Source organism: Capricornis sumatraensis, chromosome 3 (assembly GCF_032405125.1).
Source record: "Capricornis sumatraensis isolate serow.1 chromosome 3, serow.2, whole genome shotgun sequence".
In the NCBI taxonomy this organism is placed as follows: Eukaryota; Metazoa; Chordata; class Mammalia; order Artiodactyla; family Bovidae; genus Capricornis; species Capricornis sumatraensis.
Window position 1 is genome coordinate 79,627,582 of NC_091071.1, and position 14,090 is coordinate 79,641,671.

The following is a 14,090-nucleotide window of genomic DNA, read 5'->3' on the forward strand; positions in this document are numbered from 1 at the left end:
AAAAAAAAAATAGAAACACTAATCGTGCCATTCTACTGATATCAGTGTCATAACTTGTGCTTATCATGAATTAAGTTTCAAAATGACCTCACTTTGACATGTCAGTTTTGTAAATTAGACACTTCAGAATAATTTTTTAGTAAGTCATATCTTTAAATTTTAGGTTTATATGAAAAGAATAAATATAATGGAACTTAAAAAAAAAATATGAGAACATGATAAGCTTCAGTTGTCGCTTAGCTGTGTCTGACTCTTTGTGACCCCATGGACTGCAGCACACCAGGCCTCCCTGTCCATCACCAGCTCCGGAGTTTACCCAAACTCATGTCCATTGAGTCGGTGATGCCATCCAACCATCTCATCCTCTCTCGTCCCCTTCTCCTCCCGCCTTCAATCTTTGCCAGCATCAGGGTCTTTTCCAAGGAGTCAGTTCTTCACATCAGGTGGCCAAAATATTGGAGTTTCAGCTTCAACATCAGTCCTTCCAATGAACACTCAGGACTGATCTCCTTTAGAATGGACTGATTGGATCTCCTTGTAACCCAAGGGACTCCCAAAAGTCTTCTCCAATACCATAGTTCAAAAGCATCAATTCTTTGGCGTTCAGCTTTCCTTATAGTCCAACTCTCACATCCATACATGACTACTGGAAAAACCATAACCTTGATTAGATGGACCTTTGTTGGCAAAGTAACGTCTCTGCTTTTTAATATGCTGTCTAGGTTGGCCATAACTTTCCTTCCAAGGAGTAAGCATCTTTTAATTTCATGGCTGCAGTCACCATCTGCAGTGATTTTGGAGCCCAAAAAAATAAAGTCTGACACTATTTCCCCATTTATTTGCCATGAAGTGATGGGACTGGATGCCATGATTTTTGTTTTCTGAATGTTGAGCTTTAAGCCAACTTTTTCGCTCTCCTCTTTCACTTTCATCAAGAGGCTCTTTAGTTCTTCCTCACTTTCTGCCATAAGGGTGGTGTCATCTGCATATCTGAGGTTATTGATATTTCTCCCGGCAATCTTAATTCCAGCTTGTGCTTCCTCCAGCCCAGTGTTTCTCATGATGTACTCTGCATAGAAGTTAAATAAGCAGGGTGACAATATACAGCCCTGACATACTCCTTTTCCTATTTGGAACCAGTCTGTTGTTCCATGTCCAGTTCTAACTGTTGCTTCCTGGCCTGCATACAGGCTTCTTAAGAGGCAGGTCAGGTGGTCCGGTATTCCCATCTCTCTCAGAATCTTCCACAGTTTATTGTGATCCACACAGTCAAAGGCTTTGGCATAGTCAAGAAAGCAGAAATAGATGTTTTTCTGGAACTCCCTTGCTTTTTTGATGATCTAGCGGAATTTGGCCTTTTGATCTCTGGTTCCTCTGACTTTTCTAAAACCAGCTTGAACGTCTGGAAGTTCTCCGTTCACATACTATTGAAGCCTCAGTTGGATAATTTTGAGCGGTACTCTGCTAGCGTATGAAACGAGTACAATTGTGTGGTAGTTGAACATTCTTTGGCATTGCCTTTCTTTGGGATTGGAATGAAAACTGACCTTTTCCAGTCCTGTGGCCACTGCTGAGTTTTCCAAATTTGGTGGCATATTGAGTGCAGCACTTTCACAGCATCATCTTTTGGGATTTGAAATAGCTCAACTGGAATTCCATCACCTCCACTAGCTTTGTTTGTAGTGATGCTTCCTAAGACCCACTTGACTTCACATTCCAGGATGTCTGACTCTAGGTGAGTGATCACACCACTGTGATTATCTGGGTCATGAAGATCTTTTTTGTACAATTCTTTTGTGTATTCTTGCCACCTCTTTTTAATATATACTGCTTCTGCTAATCAGATCACTGCTAATCAAATTCTGGAAATTAAAAGAACAATAAAATACCATTTCCTACCTATCAGATTATAAAAGATTTTTAAAATAATATTAACACATAGTATTGGGAAGGCTTGAGAATAAAATCACTATGACTTTTTGGAAGACAGGCAGTATGTATCAAAAGTCTTAAAGTTATGCAGACTCATTGATCTATCATTTCTATTTCTTAAGAAAATAATGTATCAAATGTAAAAAGATGTTTTAGAATATTCATTGTAAAATACTGAAAACTAAATATTGATCAAGGAACTTCCATGGAGGTCCAATGGCTGAGACTCCATACTCACAATGCGGGGGACCTGGGTTTGATCCTTGGTCAGGGTACTAGATCCCATATGTTGCAACTAAGAGTTCGTAGGTTGCAACGAAAAGATCCTGCATGCTGCAATGAAGATCAAAGATCCTGAATGCTGCAACTAAGTACTGGAGCAGCCAAATAAATAAGTAAATTAAAAATAAATATTAAAAAATGTTGATGAATGGAGGACTGATCACATAAATTATGGGACATTTTGAAACAAAATATACATTTCAATGGCAAGCACTAGGAATTACGAAGATCTGCATTTATGGACATAAAAATACAGCAGTGATTATAGATTTTAAAAAAAGCAGGCTATAAAACAGTAAGTATAGTGTGATCTCATTTATAAATATATGAATTAATTCTTGAAGTTAGGCAAAATGTGAATAGTTTTTTTTTTTCTGGATGATAGGGTAATGGCTGATCTTTAAAAAAGAAAGTATTTTTTTCTATAATATTTGAATGCTTTTTACAGTGAGAATATTATTTAGTCAGGAATATAATACGTTCCTTTTGAAAAGAAAAAATGTAAAAAATAGGAGTATCTTCTACTACAAATGCAGCAGAAAGTCTACAGAGCTCCAAACATTTCATATGTCATGGTTCTTCCTTGTCTAGGTCCTCATAAATTATAGAAGTTCTATCTATACTAACAATTAGTTTTTCATTACTCCTTTAAATTTCTTTTCAGAACATGATAGGTATTATATTTATATTCTATAGTCATTTTTATTTTAGAGGATCTTCACAATTTCTGTTTTCTTAAACCATGTTTATATGACTAAAAAAAGTCATACAAATTAAAAACTTATATTAAGTAAAATTAGAATATTTCTACCTAAATCAATAACTTTCGATGAACTTGAACTGACTTTAGGATTATCTTTAAAGTCAAGAAAATTAAAAATCAGCCATTTCTTTCAGTTATTTAAAGAAAAAACGATTAGGAAATAGTCTTCAATTAGACAAATTAACTTTACAAGCAACAGCAATTGTGCAATATATCCATTTATGAAATATAACTTTACATGTTTGTATATCAGTCTATAGCTATAGGTATATAATTAACATATAACTATAAATATATAAAATCCAGGGGTAAGCTAATAAATTACAGCGCTTGTGTAGTACCCATATCTGAAGAAAATTACAATACTCTACAGAGGAACATATATTTTTTTGAAAAGTGTTATTATATGGGAAAATGGCAATATTAGAAGGGTATCCCACTTCATTATAAATTTAATGTTGTTCTGTTTAGAATTTCAGGAATATTTTAAAATTCAAACTGCCTAAAGAAGACTATGTTTTAGTAAAACAGAAAAAAAGTTCTCTTTCCCACAGTGTCCATACCTATTTCCCAAAGACAATCATTGTTAATAATTTTTTTTGTCTATTCTTCCGGAAATTTTGTATGTATATATAAGGCATGTGAGCTTCCCCAATGGCTCAGCGATAAAGAATCTGCCAGAAATCCAGATGTGGGTTCTGTCCCTGGGTCAGGAAGACCCCCTGGAGGAGGAAATGGTAATCCACTCCAGTATTCTTGCCTGAGAAATTCCATGGACAGAGGAGATGGGCGGACTGCAGTTCATGGGATCACAAAAAGAACTGGATACAACGACCAACAACAACAATATGGGACGTAGTCACTCACACATGGGCAAGCACACATACTTACATGCTGACTTTTTTTTTTTTCCCTAGGAGTGATAATATTATACACACTGTTCTACAACTTGCTTTTTTCACTTAATATATCCTGGGCATTTTTCCATAGTAAAACATATGTTCTCAAGTGAATTTTTTAACTTAAGTAATTCTGAAGAAGATAATAATTTAGCAAGAATAACAAAGAAAACTTTCAGAAAAAAACTACTTTAGAGGGACCTGCAACACCAAATGTAAAAGTGTATAATCAAAATACTGTGGGAATTCCCTAGTGGTGCAGTGGTTAAGGCTCCTCACTTTCATTGCCGAGGATGCGGGTTCAATCCCTGGTTAGAGAATTAGATCCCACAAACTGCAGTCATGACCAAAAATATATATAAAGAAATAATATAAAGAAACATACTATTAAATATATCCATAGATCAATGTGGACCCTCAGATAAAACAATCAAACAACACACACACAAAATGATAAATAAAAAGAATTTTTTTAATAAATATTGTGCTAGAAGTGAAAGAGGTATCAGTGGAGCAGAAATTAGTCTAAGGACAGGACCCTGGAACATAAAAGCTATCAACTTGATTAAAAAAATCTTTGTAAATCAGTCAATAGGGAAGAAGTATATTATTCAATAAATATTCAGAGGCAACTGGAAAAAATGATCAAATCCTCACTTCACATGATATACTAAAGTAAATTACAAATTGATTAAAATGCATGAAATGAAAACAAAAAACAAAACATAAATAAAGTCATCAAATGTATAGGAGAAAAATATAAGTGAATAATCTTGGTGAGGAATATTTTTAAAATGTGATAAGCAAGGATAGAAAATTTAATAACATTCAAGAAATTAATAATTTTAAAATGAAGTCAATAACAAAATATGATGTTAGATTGGAAAAATACTTGTGAAATGTATGGCACAGAGTCAGTATTCTTATTATTAATATATGAAGAACTATCATAAATTAACTTAAAAATAGAAACATCCCAAGAGAAAAAGGGTGAGGCATAGGAAAAAGTAAGCCATAATGAAACAATATAAATAGCAAATGAATGCATGAAATATATTAAGTTTTTCAAATAACCAAAGTGACAAAAACTAAAAGAACAAAAATCTTTTTCATACATAGAATTGTGTGTGCTTAGTTGCCCAGTCATGTCCAACTTTTTGTGACCCCATGGGCTGTAGCCCACTGGGCTCCTCTGTCCATGGGGATTCTCCAGGCAAGAACACTGGAGTGAGTTGCTATGCCCTCCTCCAAGGGATCTTCCCAACCCCGGGATCAAACCCAGGTCTCCTGCACTGCAGGTGGATTCTTTACAGTCTTAGCCACCAGGAAAGCAGGTACATTGAACTGTGCATACGTGCTAAGTCACTTCAGTTGTGTCTAACTCTTTGTGATGCTGGACTGTAGTCTGCCAGGCTCCTCTGTCCATGGGATTCTCCAGGCAAGAATACTGGAGTGAGTTAAAAAAAAAAAAAAAGAATACTGGAGTGGGTTCCCATGCCCTCCTTCACGGGATCTTCATGACCCAGGGATCCAGCCCATGTCTCTTATGTCTCCTGCATTGGCAGGCAGGTTCTTTACCACTAGCACCACCTGAGAAGCCCACACTGAATTAAAGAAGATTAAAAACCTAATAACATTTGAGGTTGGTGAAGGTATGGATAAGCAGACACTCTCATACATTTCCATTTTGGAAGACACTTTGACCTTAAGTATCAAAAATTGCAAAAAAAAAAAACCCCAAACTAACAACTTTTGACCTTGAAATTCTCCTTTGGAAATTCATCTGGAGGAAACATGAAGTGAAGTGAAGTGAAGTCGCTCAGTCGTGTCCGACTCTTTGCGACCCCGTGGACTGTAGCCCACCAGGCTCCTCCGTCCATGGGATTCTCCAGGCAGGAATACTGGAGTGGGTTGCCATTTCCTTCTCCAGGGGATCTTCCCGACCCAGGGATCGAACCCAGGTCTCCTGCATTGCGGGCAGACACTTTAACCTCTGAGCCAGATGTATACAATTATTGTCTATAGAGATGTTCATCATAGCATTGTTTATAATGAAGAAAAATTAGAAACCATCAAATAGTCTTTGAGAATTTGTTAGGCAAATTATGGTGTACTATATAGGCATTCAAAATAACTCTGTTAACAAATATTTAATGATATGGGAAATATTTATGATATATTTTAAGTGAAAAGTATAGTTCATGTATTAGTTATTTTTAATTTATATTAGTGCATAGGAAAATGTGCTATAAGTGTATACTCTGAAAAATTAACTGGTTCTCTCTCTAACTGGATAGGTTATGTGTGATTTTATTTCACTATATTATTTTCATAACTGCCAAAATAAACACATTTTATAACCAAAAATAATGTTATAAAAATAAAATACGTTAAACAATTATTTCAGATGTAGATATTAAAACGTATGTTTTTTCTCGACTGGTAGCTTGGCATTGCTTAATGTTGTTTAGGCATGACTTGAGGCCAGTTTCTAGGCATTTCACTGTAAAAAATAAATCAGTAAAATAAAATTATATGTTTTTTTTTTTCAAAAAATAGCAATCTTTTTTCCACAGAGCTAGAATATATTTTCAATTTTTAAAATGAAACAAATTAGTATAATTAAAGCCTTCAATTAGCATTACATGTCTTTAAAAAAAGATTAAATAGCTCTTCATCAAAATATATTATGTAATTCAGTTTCATTTTTTAATGTGGGACACAAACAGGTATAATTTTATAACTTGACACTCAGCAACAGATCATTTTTTAAAACAAAAATTTCTAAATATTTTCTCATATACTATGCCTAGAGACTAAATCATACCATAAAATATGGCATATAACTTCCAGGAAAAGTCTTCATTTGTCCTTTCTAGAAAATACTGACACTGATTTTGTGACAAGCATATGTACATATATTATACTGAAAATAAAATTAACATAAACAACAAAATATTGAAATTATGACGTGCAAAGCAGCTAGTTAAAAGGACTCATTCTTGCTCATATGCCCATCATTTTCCATTTATATTAATAAAACAACTTTGCACAATCCTCAAAGGGCAAAATAATATAAAATATTAAAAGACTCCCAAGTAGCAAATACTGTATATGATCTTCTAGGATCTGATTTTTAGGTATGACTAATTAGTCTGGCAGTATGATAAGAAACAACCTGTATAACAGGTAAGCAGGAGGGGGTAAATTCCAAGTATTGTCTGAATAAGAAGTGCAACTCATTTTCCTTAACCCAGACTTTTTTTTTACACATCAGCGCACTCTCCATCTGAAACTTGGTGATGGTCCCAAAGGAGAAAACACTGCCCTCCAGTGGTCTTCACTGGAGAAATGGAAATAGTTTCAGGTACCATGACTGCAGCATTTATGTAAAACATTGTGAGTATTTACTTAGTCTTATTTTTGGCTATGTTTCTTAAGCTGAAACCTGTATCTACAACTGAGTAACTGAGTATAAGGATAGAACCTCCAGAGTAAATTCTAATATATAGGTAGTTACTCTAGTTAAATAGAAATATTAACTAGGAGGAATGATTATGGCATCTGACCGCCTAAGCTGACCATCTATTAGACTATGACAATTGGATTATGTTAGCCACCTATAGCTTCTTACTTCCCAGAGAAGGGAGAAGAAATTTCATCTCTATGTTTCCCTTGTTGGCCAATTTTTTAGCTAAAAGACATTTAAAATTGTACAGCAGGCAGAACCCCAGGGGACTGAACAGTATTCCAACATCCTTAAAGCCTTCCCATCACTTGAAAAACCAAATTCTCCCTCCTGCTTCTTAAACTAACCAAAGTAGGCAAAAGCAATTTTAAAAAGTCTTTGTGTCTAGCATTGGAACTTTCTCATATTTCACACCATTATATAAATGTCACTCTAACCTATATGTATCACAAATGCTACGCTAAATTAGGGCCAAATTTGCAACCTAGTTTAACTGGGTTTCCTCTTTTTGCAAATGCAGTTTTTGTGTCTGCATTTAGCAATGCATACAAAACTGTCCGTGTAGCTAACTGCTTCGAATTGCTAAATTTGAGGATGGGTGTGTAGATCGCCTGAGTCTTCTTCATGCATGTGCCAAAGCAGTGCTGTTCCTAGTCATATGAAGTCTTCCCAATCAAAGGAACCCGGACTACACTGCGAAATTCTGGAACTGTTTCATTGACTCTCTTTGATTTTGTAAAGGAAAAATGGAATGTTAAGAGGGTAGAAATGGTTTGCCAACCTCCAGGCCTCTGTCCTTTAGATATCAGAATGGAAATGCCTTATATGATAAGAGTACGATCTTGAGGGTTCCACAGCCACAGGGGCTCGTCCACTACTAGCTATTAGACTTATCCTCATTTTCTTCATCAGTAAAATAATGATGCTGGTCTCACAAGGACATTATTATGACTGAATGAGGGAATGTATGTAAAGTGCCTGGCCAGAACCAAGAATTATTATTACTCTATCACCATCATTTTCTAGACTAGTAATCCAACGGCCAAGTAGATTTCCTAGAAGCATGATTTTCTAAAAATACTATTCTTTTATCACATTAAGTAAAGGCTCTTCATTCAGCTTACTACATTGAGTCCTCCAGATAAATTCTTCAAAACGAATACCTTGTGCTAAGACAAAACATTTTAACATCATATTGCTTAAATACAGCACCTTTAAAGACAAATCAAGGGTTTCTTCTTTTCACTCCCACAGAAGGTGGTATCTATTATATATTCACCTGGATTCACAAAGCACTTTAGAGTTTAAAAAAAGTCAGAGATAAAAATTATAATTATTATGGACATGGTAGAAGGATGAGACATATTTGGGTGTATTGCAGTGAATTATAAAGTTTCTGGGTTTGAGAATATAGAGTTCCACAACCACACCCATTCCAGTTATTTAATTCAACTTAGAAAATGTACACTTCAGGGAGAAATACTGCTTTCTTCCAGAGATGAATGCACTTTTCTTTAAGATGAAGAAAAACTTACAGACACATTCTAATGAGACGTGATTTCCCCTTCTCGTGATTGTTGTGAAGAGTTTTTCCTGAGCCACGAGGCCCACATCTTCATCTCCTCCCGCTGTGCACACCTGCAGCATTAGAAGGCAGAGTTTCTATCTGCAGAAGTTAACTGTTGTGCTCTCTGTCTGTGACATCTCACCAGTCATCTCAGGATGCTCTCTGTCATACAAGAATTGTATGCTCTCTGTCATATAGAATTTTCGTTACTCAAAATAGCTTTTATAATGCAAAATTGTTTATGATTTAAAATAGTAGGATATATTGAACTGAGAAATGATGATTTAATAAATATCTCATTATTTATCAAACTGAGAAATTTTTGAGATGAAGTTTCATTTACAGATGGTGCAAAGTAAGTACAGCTAGATAGTGCAATAGTGTATATGTGCAAAATTGAAGCCCATTTATAAGCATGATCTATGTATCAATAAATGCAAAGAAAATAAACATGGGTTAGAACACTTATAGCTAATCTAAGTTAACTCAAAATTTGACAATGAAACAAATGAATTTGTGACAAACATTCTGAAATTTAAAAAGTGCATCATATTTGTAACAGTACCAAAATAATCTAAAGTCAGAACACTTTCTTCTGGGTATAATTATATTATTATAATTCTCTACCTTAACAGATGACAATTTTAGAAAACTCTAAGTACAATTTCTAGTATATGTACTAAAATAAAATGTAACAGATAGACAACTCATCATAGTATAAGTAACACATTCAAATTTAGTAATTTATTTTCCAGGTGGAAACCAGGCTTCTTGGAAGACTTCAAACTATGCCAAATGGTCTGATTTTACCATAGAGGTAGGCACTAAAGGACTAAATTTACTTCTGTGTAATTTTTGTTAACTACATTTTACATGCAAATGTCTATACAACCATGTTAATGAAGTTATAGAGAAGGAAAGTTGGCATTCCCATTGTTCTGTTTTATTGAAAAGCAACTTTTCCATTGACTTGCTATATGATATTTTAAATCAGTTTTCATTAGTCATAAGAAAAGTCTAACTGCATTCTAATTGGATCACAAATCAAGAAAAATAATACTTATGAATAAAATATAGGCTTGATAATTTTCTTCTTACTTTATAATCTTCAGAACATAGGCTACTTTTATTGGAATCAGACCAAAAGAGTTCTGTTAATCATGAATATTTAGAAAAGTGTAATCTACGGACCCAGAGGATAGGATTTTTGTGCTTTTTACTAAAGGTTGACATCTTTCTGTACCCCAAATGGGACTGGTTGTTTAATTGATAGTTATCAAATTTTTTTCCAAATAATATAAACAAACATTTAAATCTACATGGATAAAGTTCTTATTAAAAATTTAATATTCAAAATTCAAAGCCAATATTAGTAATGAAAATGTACAGTATGTTTTCAGCTGGAATGTTAATAATCCAAAACTTGTCTCAGATTATAAAAGAAGTGTTCCTAGGGGGTAAGAATAAGAATATTTTTAAGCTAAATGCCCACTTGATTTGCCATAAAACTGAAAGTACTAGTGCCAGACGTGTAGGTGATCAAAGGAGAAAAAGACAGAAATAATGGTCACAATTATGCAATTATGATATATGGTACAGTCAGGAGTGACCCAATCTCACTGTGAAACATCCAGAAAATAAAGCAAAATAAAACCTACTTCATCCTTACACACTGAAGGGAATCAGGACACTGACCCGAATTTCAAACTCCTGGAACTTGGAAATGTCTATAAAACCTTCAACACCAACACTTCTGAAACCTGCTACATACCAGAAACAGGCAGATCTTCAACCATAGAAATATGACTATTAAGAATTCACAGATTATCTGAAACATTTGCTAATCACCCCATCCCCATGCTAGAGAGAGAGAGAGAGAGAGAGAGAGAGGAAGACTCAATGCATTGGGAAAAGGCTGCTGTGAAAATGCCAGGCCCTTCTTGGGGTTTAGGTTGTCAACCTAATCCCAGCCACAACCATCGTATGACTGTATCAGGGGAAACAGTGTACTCGTGTGTGAGAATTGGGGTGAGGTGGGGGGCCAGGATGTTAAGAAATTTAACAAATTCATATGATTTTTTTTTCCCTTAAACATTTGAGCGTGTTGTGTTTATTCATGCTGGGCAACATAAACCATAAATCTTGCTGGATTTCTGCAAACTGCTGCGTGAAGCCTACAAACTGCATTTCTGTCAACGGGAGGAAGAGACAGACAGAAATCAAGACACAGACAGGCAGCACCCCCAGGACGTGAAGCTTGCTCCTATTGCAAGCTGTAGTGGAAAAAGATGATGACATCCAGAACAAAATGTCTTTTTCACGAGGATGCGAGAGCTCTTGCTTTGTGTTCTCTGTGCAGAGAAAGAATGATCAGTGGAAAGGGCTTAATTTCCATATTTCTGGAATCAAAATATAAGGAATTTTAGTTATTTTTAAACTTCTTCCTTTGAGTCCATTATTGTGTTCCATAAAACAGACAAAACTCAGCAAGACAACAAAGACTTGATCTGTAGGAGAGAAGGTAATAAAGAGCAAGTCCTCTCCAGAGGGTAATTAATCATTAGTCACTCATCCTAGAAGTCCCAGTTACACTTAAGGTTAATGTTCAGGTACCTTCTTTCTATTTTCTTAAAAAATTTTTTTAAACATTTTTTTTTTGCAGAATGTTATACTATTAATTGCCAATTTGCATATGTGTGCAGCTGCTGTTTTGGCTCTGAACTCAATCCGATAAGCTTGCTGGAGGTATCGCAGAGCACTTGGCAGCTTTCCTATTTGAAAAGAAAGCCTCTCCCCACTACAGAACAGCTGATCGTCTATCAGCGATAGACCCTGATGGCGTGAATTACAATTACACTACTTTTCACACTAAATCTGGGTGATAGCTACTTGGAAAGAAGTTTCATCATTTTTTACCACAAACTGGAAAAAGAATTACATGGTCATGCTGTGCTTTTAAAGGCAGTTTGGTTCACTTTTGTCTATTTAACACCTAATTCCAAGAAGTCCATAGGCATCCAGAGATCTGAATGGCGCGTAATGAATTCACTGTTTAGATTGAAGATTTAAAAAATCTACCTCAAATTACATTTATTAACAAGGCGACCAGGAAGTGTTAAAGTTGTTAGACGCTTCATTTATTAAATAATTTGTGGGTATTTTCAGTTGTCATATCTAGAGTCATGGGGTTTGCTTATTTTTTTTTAATTAGCAATCCAAAACAATGCTGCTGCAATTTAACAATTCATCACATAATCTTGGGCTCTTTAGTTCAGCTGTTAATGTTAGATAATTCAGATTGTTATTTTGATCTGTTTATAAATGATTCAGGTTGCATTGTGCTATGAGGAAGCTGCTGCAGCCAGGCCCATCTTTCTCATCCTCCCTGCATTGCTCAGGCTAGCTGAGGGGCATTCCCAAAATGTGTTTGGGGAGTTTAGTGTCTAGCAGGAGGAAACTGGGGATGGGGGCAGGGGACACAAAAATAACCTGGTTTATTATCCTTACTAAGTTAACTTCTTTATCAATTTACATTCCCTGTGTGCCTGGAGAACTAAGGAAAGTCCTCTTTGCCAAAGTACCTCTTATTAGATGCAAAGTGCATCTCTCTGGTTCCCTGGGATGTTAGCAAGTACTTTCTTTTCTCTTCTTGCAAGAACTGCCCAATCATCAGAAAAATGTAAGAAGCCCCCCAACATCCCTCTTCTTCTCACTCTTCCCTCAAACCCTTTCCCCTCCCATGTTGACATTTAACTCTATTTGTTTAAAGCAAACAAAACAAACAAAAAAATTAAACCCACCTCAAGCAGCAGAAGTGGAACACACTCATCCTGACGTAGTGAGCCTAAGAGAAAATAGATTTTGTTTTCCTTTTTTAGTCGCTAGTTTTATTAGATTTCTCACTCTCACAGATTATCCGAAGACTACCCCATTGATTGATCGCCCGTAGAGCTGCATTTGGTGTAAAGAAAAAACTCACAGCTTTATTGGCTCCCAGGAGACAAAACAAACAGAACAAGATATTCATATTAATGCAAACAATGCGACAAATGAGGGGAGGAATCGCCCGGATGTAGCGAGGCGCCGAGCGGCCGGCCGGGCGGAGAAGGGCCCGGGCCGAGGGTTCCGGCCTCCGGGACCCCCGGGCGCTCCGAGCCGTCGGTACCCGCGCCGCCCGCCGCCCACAGGCGCCCCGGGCCCCGGCGGCCCACCTCACGACCTCGCGGGGCCGGGCTGGGCGGCCGGCCGGCAGGCAGGCCCGGGCGGCGGGAGAAGGCCTCCAGGCCTCCAGGCCGGGCCGCAGGAAGGGCCTGCTCGGGCCCTCACCCCTTCCCAGAGCGGGGCTGGGAGGACCTAGCGCTCCTGCGTCCTCTCCCTTTCCTTGCCCACGCTTCCAGGGGCCCAACTGCCCAGTCTCAGCTTCCCTTGGCACCTGGGTCCCAGGTGGGAGTGGAGAATTCCCGCTGCGTCTCCTCGTCCACCTGGGCAGCCTGGAAGCAGAGTCTAGCCAGGCGCCAGGGAAGCCTGTGGAAGGGTGGAAGCCAGGTGATAAGGTCTTTCTCCCTTTGAAAAAGCTCACATTATTCTAGAGGAGACTAGATAAATACACACACATTTCAATACAACGCAAAACCTTGTATAATCAAAAGCAAGGAGAGTAGCGTGTAGAGCAGAGGCTGAGAGATGCTTAAGAGGCGCTGAGAGATGCTTAAGAGGCACTGAGACTTTCCCTGCGGAACGAGAAAGGAAGAAAGAAGATTCCAGGCACAAAGGCATATCTGATCTGCACCTGATCCCCACCCCCACCCCCAAATCCACAAAAAGTAAAAAACTAGAGAAATATCTGTTAAGAGTGGATTTCACATCTTTTTAGTCAAAAAGATATTAAAAACAGGAGTGCCAACATTGCACAGGACATTTTTGCAGCAAAAAAAAAAAAATTATTAGTTATCTGAAACAGAGATTTAACTGGGCATCCTGTACTTTCATTTGCTAAACCAGGCAATCCTAACTAAAAAATACTAGATTGAGGAAGCAAGGGTCATTCTCTGATGTATACTAATTGGGCTATTCGAGACATTTTTAGCGGGGGTTTGCCTTGGAAAGGAAATGAGTTACCTACCCCCTCAGCACACTTTCCCAAGCATATTGTAGGCTGAACCAGGAAGAAAAGACTGA